Below are 8699 nucleotides of genomic sequence, written 5' to 3'. Positions count from 1 at the left end.
TTTTTTATTTTGGGGGGGCTTTTTATTTTGATAGGGCTATTAGATTAGGTGTAATTAGTTTAAAGATCTGTAATTTTTCTATTTTTTTTTCTAGTTTTTTATTTTCTGTAATTTAGTGGGGGTTTTTTGTTTTTGTACTTTAGCTAATTGTATTTAATGTTTTTAATTGTATTTAATTTAGGTAATGTATTTAATTGTAGTGTAGTGTTAGGTGTTAGTGTAACTTAGGTTAGGTTTTATTTTACAGGTACTTTTGTATTTATTTTAGCTAGGTAGTTATTAAATAGTTAATAACTATTTAATAACTATTCTACCTAGTTAAAATAAATACAAACTTGCCTGTAAAATAAAATAAACCCTAAGCTAGCTACAATGTAACTATTAGTTATCTAGAGAAATCAAAATAGAGGGCGCCACATGGTGCAGATCAGATGGTAAATAATATGACAGACTAGGAACACAAAAGAATCCTACTCACGAGATGTAGAGCACAGATGTGCAAAAACAGCAGTCCGGAACCACTTGTCGTCCGGTGGACCAAATGGATATAATCACAGGGGCGAATCCTCGTCTCACCAGGGAGAGTCCAGGGATGCCTTGGGGCAGGAGTCAGTCAGCAGATAGGAATCCAACAGTGTCCAGTCCCACACCTCAACTGACTAGAGAAGAGGCTGATTACACATTGCTAAACTTCAGTATAACAGATGAGCATTCAGCATAAAGAAAGAAGACTAGAGAAAAAAAAACTTGCATACAGTCAGTTTTTTTTTCTCTAGTCTTCTTTCTTTATGCTGAATGCTCATCTGTTATACTGAAGTTTAGCAATGTGTAATCAGCCTCTTCTCTAGTCAGTTGAGGTGTGGGACTGGCCACTGTTGGATACCTATCTGTTGACTGACTCCTGCCCCAAGGCATCCCTGGACTCTCCCTGGTGAGACGAGGATTCGCCCCTGTGATCATATCCATTTGGTCCACCGGACGACAAGTGGTTCCGGACTGCTGTTTTTGCACATCTGTGCTCTACATCTCGTGAGTAGGATTCTTTTGTGTTCCTAGTCTGTCATATCATTTACCATCTGATCTGCACCATGTGGCGCCCTCTATTTTGATTTCTCTAGATTCCCTATCCTTGTGTCGTGGCGTGACACTCTAGAGGAGCGGCCCTCCCGTTTGGAACAACACCTTTTCTGGAACTTTACATTACGGATATTAAGGACTTGGCCGTCACATGCCATCCCATTTCGGATGACAGTTTGTATATTATAGATATTATTGTCCTATCTTTCTTATAATCATTTTTTAGACACTTGCTTTTATTTTTTTACCTGTTACCGTTTGTTACTCCTAGGCGCCTCTTTTAAGTACCTTACTGATATTAGTTGTTACTAGAGTACTAGTTTGCTTAACTATTAGTTATATTGTAGCTAGCTTAGGGTTTATTTTAAAGGTAAGTATTTAGTTTTAAATAGGAATAATTTAGTTAATGATAGTAATTTTATTTAGATTTATTTAAATTATATTTAAGTTATGGGGTGTTAGGGTTAGACTTAGTTTTAGGGGTTAATAAACTTAGAATAGTGGCGGTGATGTTGGGGGCTGCAGATTAGGGGTTAATAAATGTAGGTAGGTTGTGGCGACATTGGGGGTGGCAGATTAGGGGTTAATAAAAATAATGTAGGTGGCGGCGATGTCCCGAGTGGCAGATTAGGGGATAATAATTTTATTTTAGTGTTTGCAATGCGGGAGGGCTTCGGTTTAGGGGTTAATAGGTATAATGTAGGTGGCGACAATGTCCGGAGCAGCAGATTAGGGGTTAATAATTTTATTTTAGTGTTTGTGATGCGGGAGGGCCTCTGTTTAGGGGTTAATAGGTAGTTTATGGGTGATAGTGTACTTTTTAGCACTTTAGTTATGAGTTTTATGTTACGGTGTTGTACCATAAAAATCTTAACTACTGACTATAAAATGCATTACGGATCTTGGAGGTAGAGGCTGTACCGCTCACTTTTTGGCCTCCCAGGACAGACTCATAATATCAGCGCTATGGAAGTCCCATAGAAAAAAGGGTTTACGAAAGTCGTTTTGCGGTAAGGCCAAAAAAGTGTGCGGTGCCCCTAAACCTGCAAGACTCGTAATAGCAGCGGTAGTGAAAAAGCAGCGTTAGGACCTGTAAACGCTGCTTTTTCAGCCTAACGCACAACTCGTAATCTAGCTGTTTAATTGCAATAAACTATGCTACAAATTCATATGGAATTGGTTCAAGGAGCTCAGGTTCTTTGTCATTGGTTCATACAAAGTTTGCCGTTCTGGGTTGGGCAGGCTGAAGTTTCAAATCAACCCAAGTTCCCTTCTCTTTGGCTTCCAGTTTCTTTCTCTCATTCTCCTTCACACGCTGCAGGAAGCTGTCTCTGCTCTTTGAATTGCGAATATGCTCAACACAGACATTTCTCTTAGCCAGAATGCCTTTGATTAGCTTATTCACAATGATACCAACTGCATACTTAGTTACATTATAAATCCGACCTGTCTTGCCAAGGTACATGGTAGCACTTGTGGGGCATACCTTTTTGTATTGTGCCTGTACCCTTGATGTCTACAATGTCACCCTACAAATAGGTGCACATGTATGTGGAAAGAGGGACAACACCATGTTTGCGGAAGGGTCTGGAGAACATATAATAGGTTCCACGCCTATTTCCTTTTGTGTTAGTCATTTTTTGCAACTTACTGCAAGATGGCAGTATCAGTATTTTTATTACTACACATTTCAGAGTGGGTCCTTTCAGTATTATTGCATTTAAACTTTGCACTTTCTCATTTAATGTAATACATTAAAATTTTGATATAGCAGTTTTACAACTGATTGTGCTTTGAAAGTTTCAGTGTTACTTTAATAACTTAGGATCATACTTTGTATAAAATTACATTGCACTTTGTATTTTCTATATGGTAAACTGACAGTTTCAGAACGTGGGAGGGACAGGGCAGTTCCCTGGGCCTATCAGATGAGTTTCCATGGCATGTCTGAAGCTTTCTCACAAGTCTTGTGAAATTTAATAAGCATTTTAAACAAGTTGGTCTATAAAAACTGTGAGTTGATCTTCGGGGGTTAGTGTTAGGTTTTTTTAAGGGTTTATTGGGTGGGTATTATTTTTAGATTAGGGTCTGGGCAATGTAAAAGAGCTAAATGCCCTTTTAAGGGCAATGCCCATCCAAATGCCCTTTTCAGGGCAATGGGGAGCTTAGGTTTTTTTAGGTAGGTTTTTTTGGGGAGGGTTGGTTGTGTGGGTGGTGGGTTTTACTGTTGGAGAGTTGTATTTTTTTATTACAGGTAAAAGAGCTGATTTCTTTGGGGCAATGCCCCGCAAAAGGCCCTTTAAGGGCCATTGGCAGTTTATTGTAGGCTAGGGTTTTTATTTTGGGGGGCTTTTATTTTGATAGTGCTATTAGATTAGGTGTAATTAATTTACATATTTGATAATTTCTTTTTTATTTTGTGTAATTTAGTGTTTATTATCTTCTGTAATTTAGATAAATGTATTTTGTTAATTTAATTTATTTAATTTTAGTGTAATGTTAGGTTTTAGTGTACGACAGGTTAGGCTTTATTTTACAGGTAACTTTGTATTTATTTTAAGTAGGTAGCTAGTAAATAGTTAATAACTATTTACTAACTATTCTACCTAGTTAAAATAAATACAAACTTACCTGTAAAATAAAAATAAAACCTAAGATAGCTACAATGTAACTATTAGTTTTATTGTAGCTAGCGTAGGGTTTATTTTACAGGTAAGTATTTAGTCTTAAATAGGAATTATTTAGTTATTAATAGTAGGTTTTTATTTAGATTTATTTTAATTATATATTAAGTTAGGGGTGTTAGGGTTAGGGTTAGACTTAGGGTTAGGTTTAGGGATTAATATATTTATTTAGTGTTAGTGATGTGGGAGGCCAGAGGTTTAGGTGTTAATAACTTTAGTATAGTGGCGGCAACATTGGGGGCAGCAGATTAGGGGTTAATAATATTTAACTAGCGTTTGCGATCTGGGAGTATGGCGGTTTAGGGGTTAATATGTTTATTATAGTGGCGGCGATGTCAGGAGTGGCAGATTAGGGGTTAATAATTTTATTTTAGTGTTTACGATGTGGGAGGGCCTCAGTTTAGGGGTTATTAGGTAGTTTATGGGTGTTAGTGTACTTTGTAACGCTTTAGTTATGAGTTTTATGGTACAGCTTTGTAACGTAAAACCCATAACTACTGACCTTCAGTTTACAGTACGGATCTTGTAGTTATGGGCTGTACTGCTCACTTTTTGGCCGAACAGGCAAACTCGTAATACTGGCGCTGTAGAAGTCCCATTGAAAAAGGACTTTTTAAAAAGTGCGGTAGTTACGTTGCGTGACGGCCAAAAAAGTGTGCGGTACAGCTGTACCTACAAGACTCGTAATAGCAGCGGTAGTGAAAAAGCAGCGTTATGAGGGTTTTTCACTCATAACACAAAACTCGTAAGCTAGACGAGAGCCTTTATATATGCCCAGGAATTCCCCAGTAACCTAATCTCTACCATGTGAAATGTTGTATCCCAGAGAGCTTCATTACTTTTTATGGAAGGCATCTCTCATCTCTCTAGGATTTCCAGGTTCCTCCTCTTTTCTTAGAAAATTTAGTGAGTTCTGCCTCTATGAATAAGTCACCACTATATTTTTTCTCAAAACTAGAGAATGTTTGATTATCTGGCTTATAGATACTAATGATGCTCTCTGAAAAACTGAAGCTGACAGTTTTTGAGTTTTAGTTTAAATAAAAGTATTGCAAAGTGCAATCTAATTTAAATAAAATACATATGTAATGTAAATATAATCTAATTTAAAAAAGACATATATAAAGGACTAACAGCACTAATCTACAATCAAAAATTAACAATCATCATCACTCTGTTTTGAAAAAATCTTACAGAGTGATGGTGCAGGGAGATGGAGAATTAAAATATAATTAGAAATAGAAAATAGGAAAATTGTTTCAACCAAAGCAACTTCCCTAGTCTATCTTAGTTCGCACTGATTATTCCAAATATTATACCAAAAAGCTCCATACCAACTGAACAGACCACAATGAGTTAATAATTTATTAAATTATAAATTGTGAATCCAGGTGAAAGGAAATAATAATACAATAATATCATATAATATGAAAAATAATAAATCAATAATTAAAGGGACAGTAAACTTCAAAAATAATGTGCAGAATTATATAACATTATATTAGCCTTATCTTTATAAAACCTAATATTCCCTTTGATTTTTTTTAAAAAATTACTGTTTTTCAGACCCGCTCTCTGTGCTCTTCTGAGCGGGTCTGTTTGTTTTACACAGCGCATTGGGCCAGCTATATAGTAACAGCCGGCCTGACCGCGCCATTATACTCAGTGCAGCTCGCTCCTGCTCTGTCTGACAGCAGGAGCGAGCTGCTCTGTGTATAATGGCGCGGTCGGGCCGGGCTGTGACTATACAGCTGGCCCGATGCACTGTGTAAAACAAACAGACCCGCTCAGAAGAGCACAGAGAGCGGGTCTGAAAAACAGTCATTTTTTAAAAAAAATCAAAGGGAATATTAGGTTTTATAAAGATAAGGATAATATAATGTTAGTCTGCACTATGTGCAGAATTATATAACATTATTTTTGAGGTTTACTTACACTTTAAATAATGCTAAGGAAAAAATCCTAAATAAAGCTAAATTTGCAAGCCTAGGGGGCCGATTTATGAAAGTGCGAGCGGACATGATACAATGTTGCGTATAATGTCCGCCGCACATCGATAAATGCCGACAGCATATGCTGTTATCATTTATCATTGCACAAGCAGTTCTGGTAAACTGCTTGTGCAATGCCGCCCCCTGCAAATTTGCCGCTAGCAGGGAGTGTCAATCAGCCTGATCGCATAGGATTGGGTGGATTGAAAACCCTAGCCTCAGAGGCAGCGGTAAGTTATGGAGCAGCAGTCTTTAGAATGCTGCTTCATAACTACTGTTTCTGGCGAGCTTTAAGGCTCGCACGGAAAAAGGGGCATCATGCTCCATTTGGAGCTTGATAATTCGGCCCCTAGGTATCATGCTATATTAGTGACCAGTCACTGCAAAAGAACTAGGACTCCCGGGAGTGGTAAAAAATAATTTGCTGTCCATACAGGAGATAAAATAAATTGGTATGTATCATAAGATGTAAACTATTTAAGTCCCCAATGTCAAAGAATGTCCGTGATGATGAAAGTGAAAACACATCCGGGTCCATAAAAGAAAAGAGGAGGCTGAATAAATAAGGTTAACAAAGATACTGAACAATGAAAGAAAAATTTTGAATTATATGTCCCTTTAAGGTCATCGGCAGGTAAGTTGTTCCAAACATCTTGGAGAACTAACCACAGTTCTGTTGTGGATTTAGGCAGCCTAATATGCTTCTATCTCTTAATGTGTAATTGTTTTTATAAAAAATGTTTACATTTGCCACAACAGCATAAACCAATTTGTAAAGTACAAGGTCTTGTATTTTATACATTTTGATACGTATTATGAATTTAAACAACTCATTTTTTGTTTTCTTAGAGACATATATTAACAAAATAGAAGGTGAAAGATGGGAGAAAATGGATTTATATTATAGAGTCTTTTCAAGTCCGTTTTCAAGTGTTAACCACAAGAATATCTGCAGCTTCTAAATGTAAAATATGGAAATAACTTGCCAATATATATGTTGTCTAAATTTAGAATCTCTTGATAAAATGAGCATATTAAATAATAAATAGGATGTTTATTGTGCATGTGTGCATGTGTCCTCTGTTCCCAAATGAATATGATATCAAGAATAAAGTATCACCTTCCTATGTAGCTATAGTATATCTTTTCTAGCATAAGAAAATGTTCTTCTTCGGATACCCATTGATTAAAAGTTGGGTTATGTTATTTTTTTGCAGAGCCTGGGTATCAGTCTTTTAGTGCAGTTGAGCATGCACTAAAATAGCTTCCTACGATTTATAAAACTTCATTTTGGGAGTTGATTAAGGAAGATTGTTTGGGGATTAAGAGTAATGTTGGTGAAGAGGATGTTGTTTATACAGGTTTCTATCGTTTCCCAGTACATCTTAAGTTTTGGGCATGACCACCAGATATGGGAGGTAGTGCCTATCTCTCAGCATCTTCTCCAGCAGCTAGATGAGGCATTTGGGAAAATACCTTGTATCCTTTGAGGAATGAGATACCATCAGGATAGGATCTTATAGTTAAGCTCAACCAGAATTGGGCAAATTAAGGATTTAGTGATCATTTTAAAAATGGTGCTCCATTGGGAGTTGGCTATTTGGATTTGGAGTTCTGATTCCCATTTTGCTAAGTATGATAGTTTTCTTTAGAAATATGGGCCTTTTTTAAGTTACTGTTAATACTTAAATTTTCAAATGGCAAAAGGGGTCTCAAGATCTCTGATTTATGTGGACTAGTAGTGATGCCATGTCTGATTTGAAAGTACAAGTACCGTTTATGAAAAGGGGGCACAATGTCACTTTTTAATTCTAGTTGAAGGCTAGAATCTATTCCTCCCATAGTAGGATTGTCAAAGAGACCTTGTGGGAGGAAAATGGGTTGCTTAGCAATGGAGTTAATGGAGAAATGGTATTTGAAATGTCATTACAGCTGGTAAGGATGACCCATAAATCTAGAGTGAATTTAATTTAAATATTGTGGTAAATATTGTCGGGTCTAGCTGTCTTGGGTAGCCACAAGCATCTCTTATATTTATATTTTAATTTCGATGTGGCATGGTTTCAAGCCACTATGAGAGATAGATAAGCCACTCTATAATAATTTATTTATTTAAATAGATATAAAGTTTGACTTGCTGTTTTTGTTTTTTTATGCAACAAAATGAAAGATTCAATATTTTTTGGCTGTGTCACAAGAGTTGTAAGGGCTAATGGAAATATTTGAAATAAATATAAATATTTGGGAATTATCATAATTTTGAAGGTATTAATTTGCCCCAACCAAGATAACTGTCCTTGTTTATGCCAATTTTCAAACAGCTAGATTTGGAGTTTTGTCGGTAACCACCCGAAAAGCTAACGCAGGCTTTTTTCTGGCCGCACCATACAAATAACTCTGGTATTGAGAGTCCACATAAAGGCTGCGTTAGGCTCCAAAAAAGGAGCGTAGAGCATATTTAACGCAGCTTCAACTCTCGATACCAGAGTTGCTTACGCAAGCTGCCAGCCTCAAAAACGTGCTCGTGCACAATTCCCCCATAGGAAACAATGGGGCTGTTTGAGCTGAAAAAAAAACCTAACACCTGCAAAAAAGCTGCGTTCAGCTCCTAACGCAGCCCCATTGTTTGCTATGCGTAAACACTTCCTACGTCTGCACCTAACACTCTAACATGTACCCCGAGTCTAAACACCCCTAACCTTACACTTATTAACCCCTAATCTGCCGCCCCCGCTATCGCTGACCCCTGCATATTATTATTAACCCCTAATCTGCCGCTCCGTAAACCGCCGCTACTTACATTATCCCTATGTACCCCTAATCTGCTGCCCTAACATCGCCGACCCCTATATTATATTTATTAACCCCTAATCTGCCCCCCACAACGTCGCCTCCACCTGCCTACACTTATTAAACCCTAATCTGCCGAGCGGACCTTAGCGCTACT

The 8699-nt window shown here is 37.2% G+C and overlaps 1 pseudogene; it reads right to left on the bottom strand.

The window, feature by feature from the left end:
• Positions 1 to 2230: 2230 nt before the first annotated feature.
• On the bottom strand, positions 2231 to 2733 carry LOC128647916 (60S ribosomal protein L21-like; annotated as a pseudogene).
• Positions 2734 to 8699: the final 5966 nt, after the last annotated feature.

This window comes from Bombina bombina, chromosome 2, assembly GCF_027579735.1.
Source record: "Bombina bombina isolate aBomBom1 chromosome 2, aBomBom1.pri, whole genome shotgun sequence".
NCBI lineage: Eukaryota > Metazoa > Chordata > Amphibia > Anura > Bombinatoridae > Bombina > Bombina bombina.
This window is presented reverse-complemented; position numbering and strand designations above follow the sequence as displayed.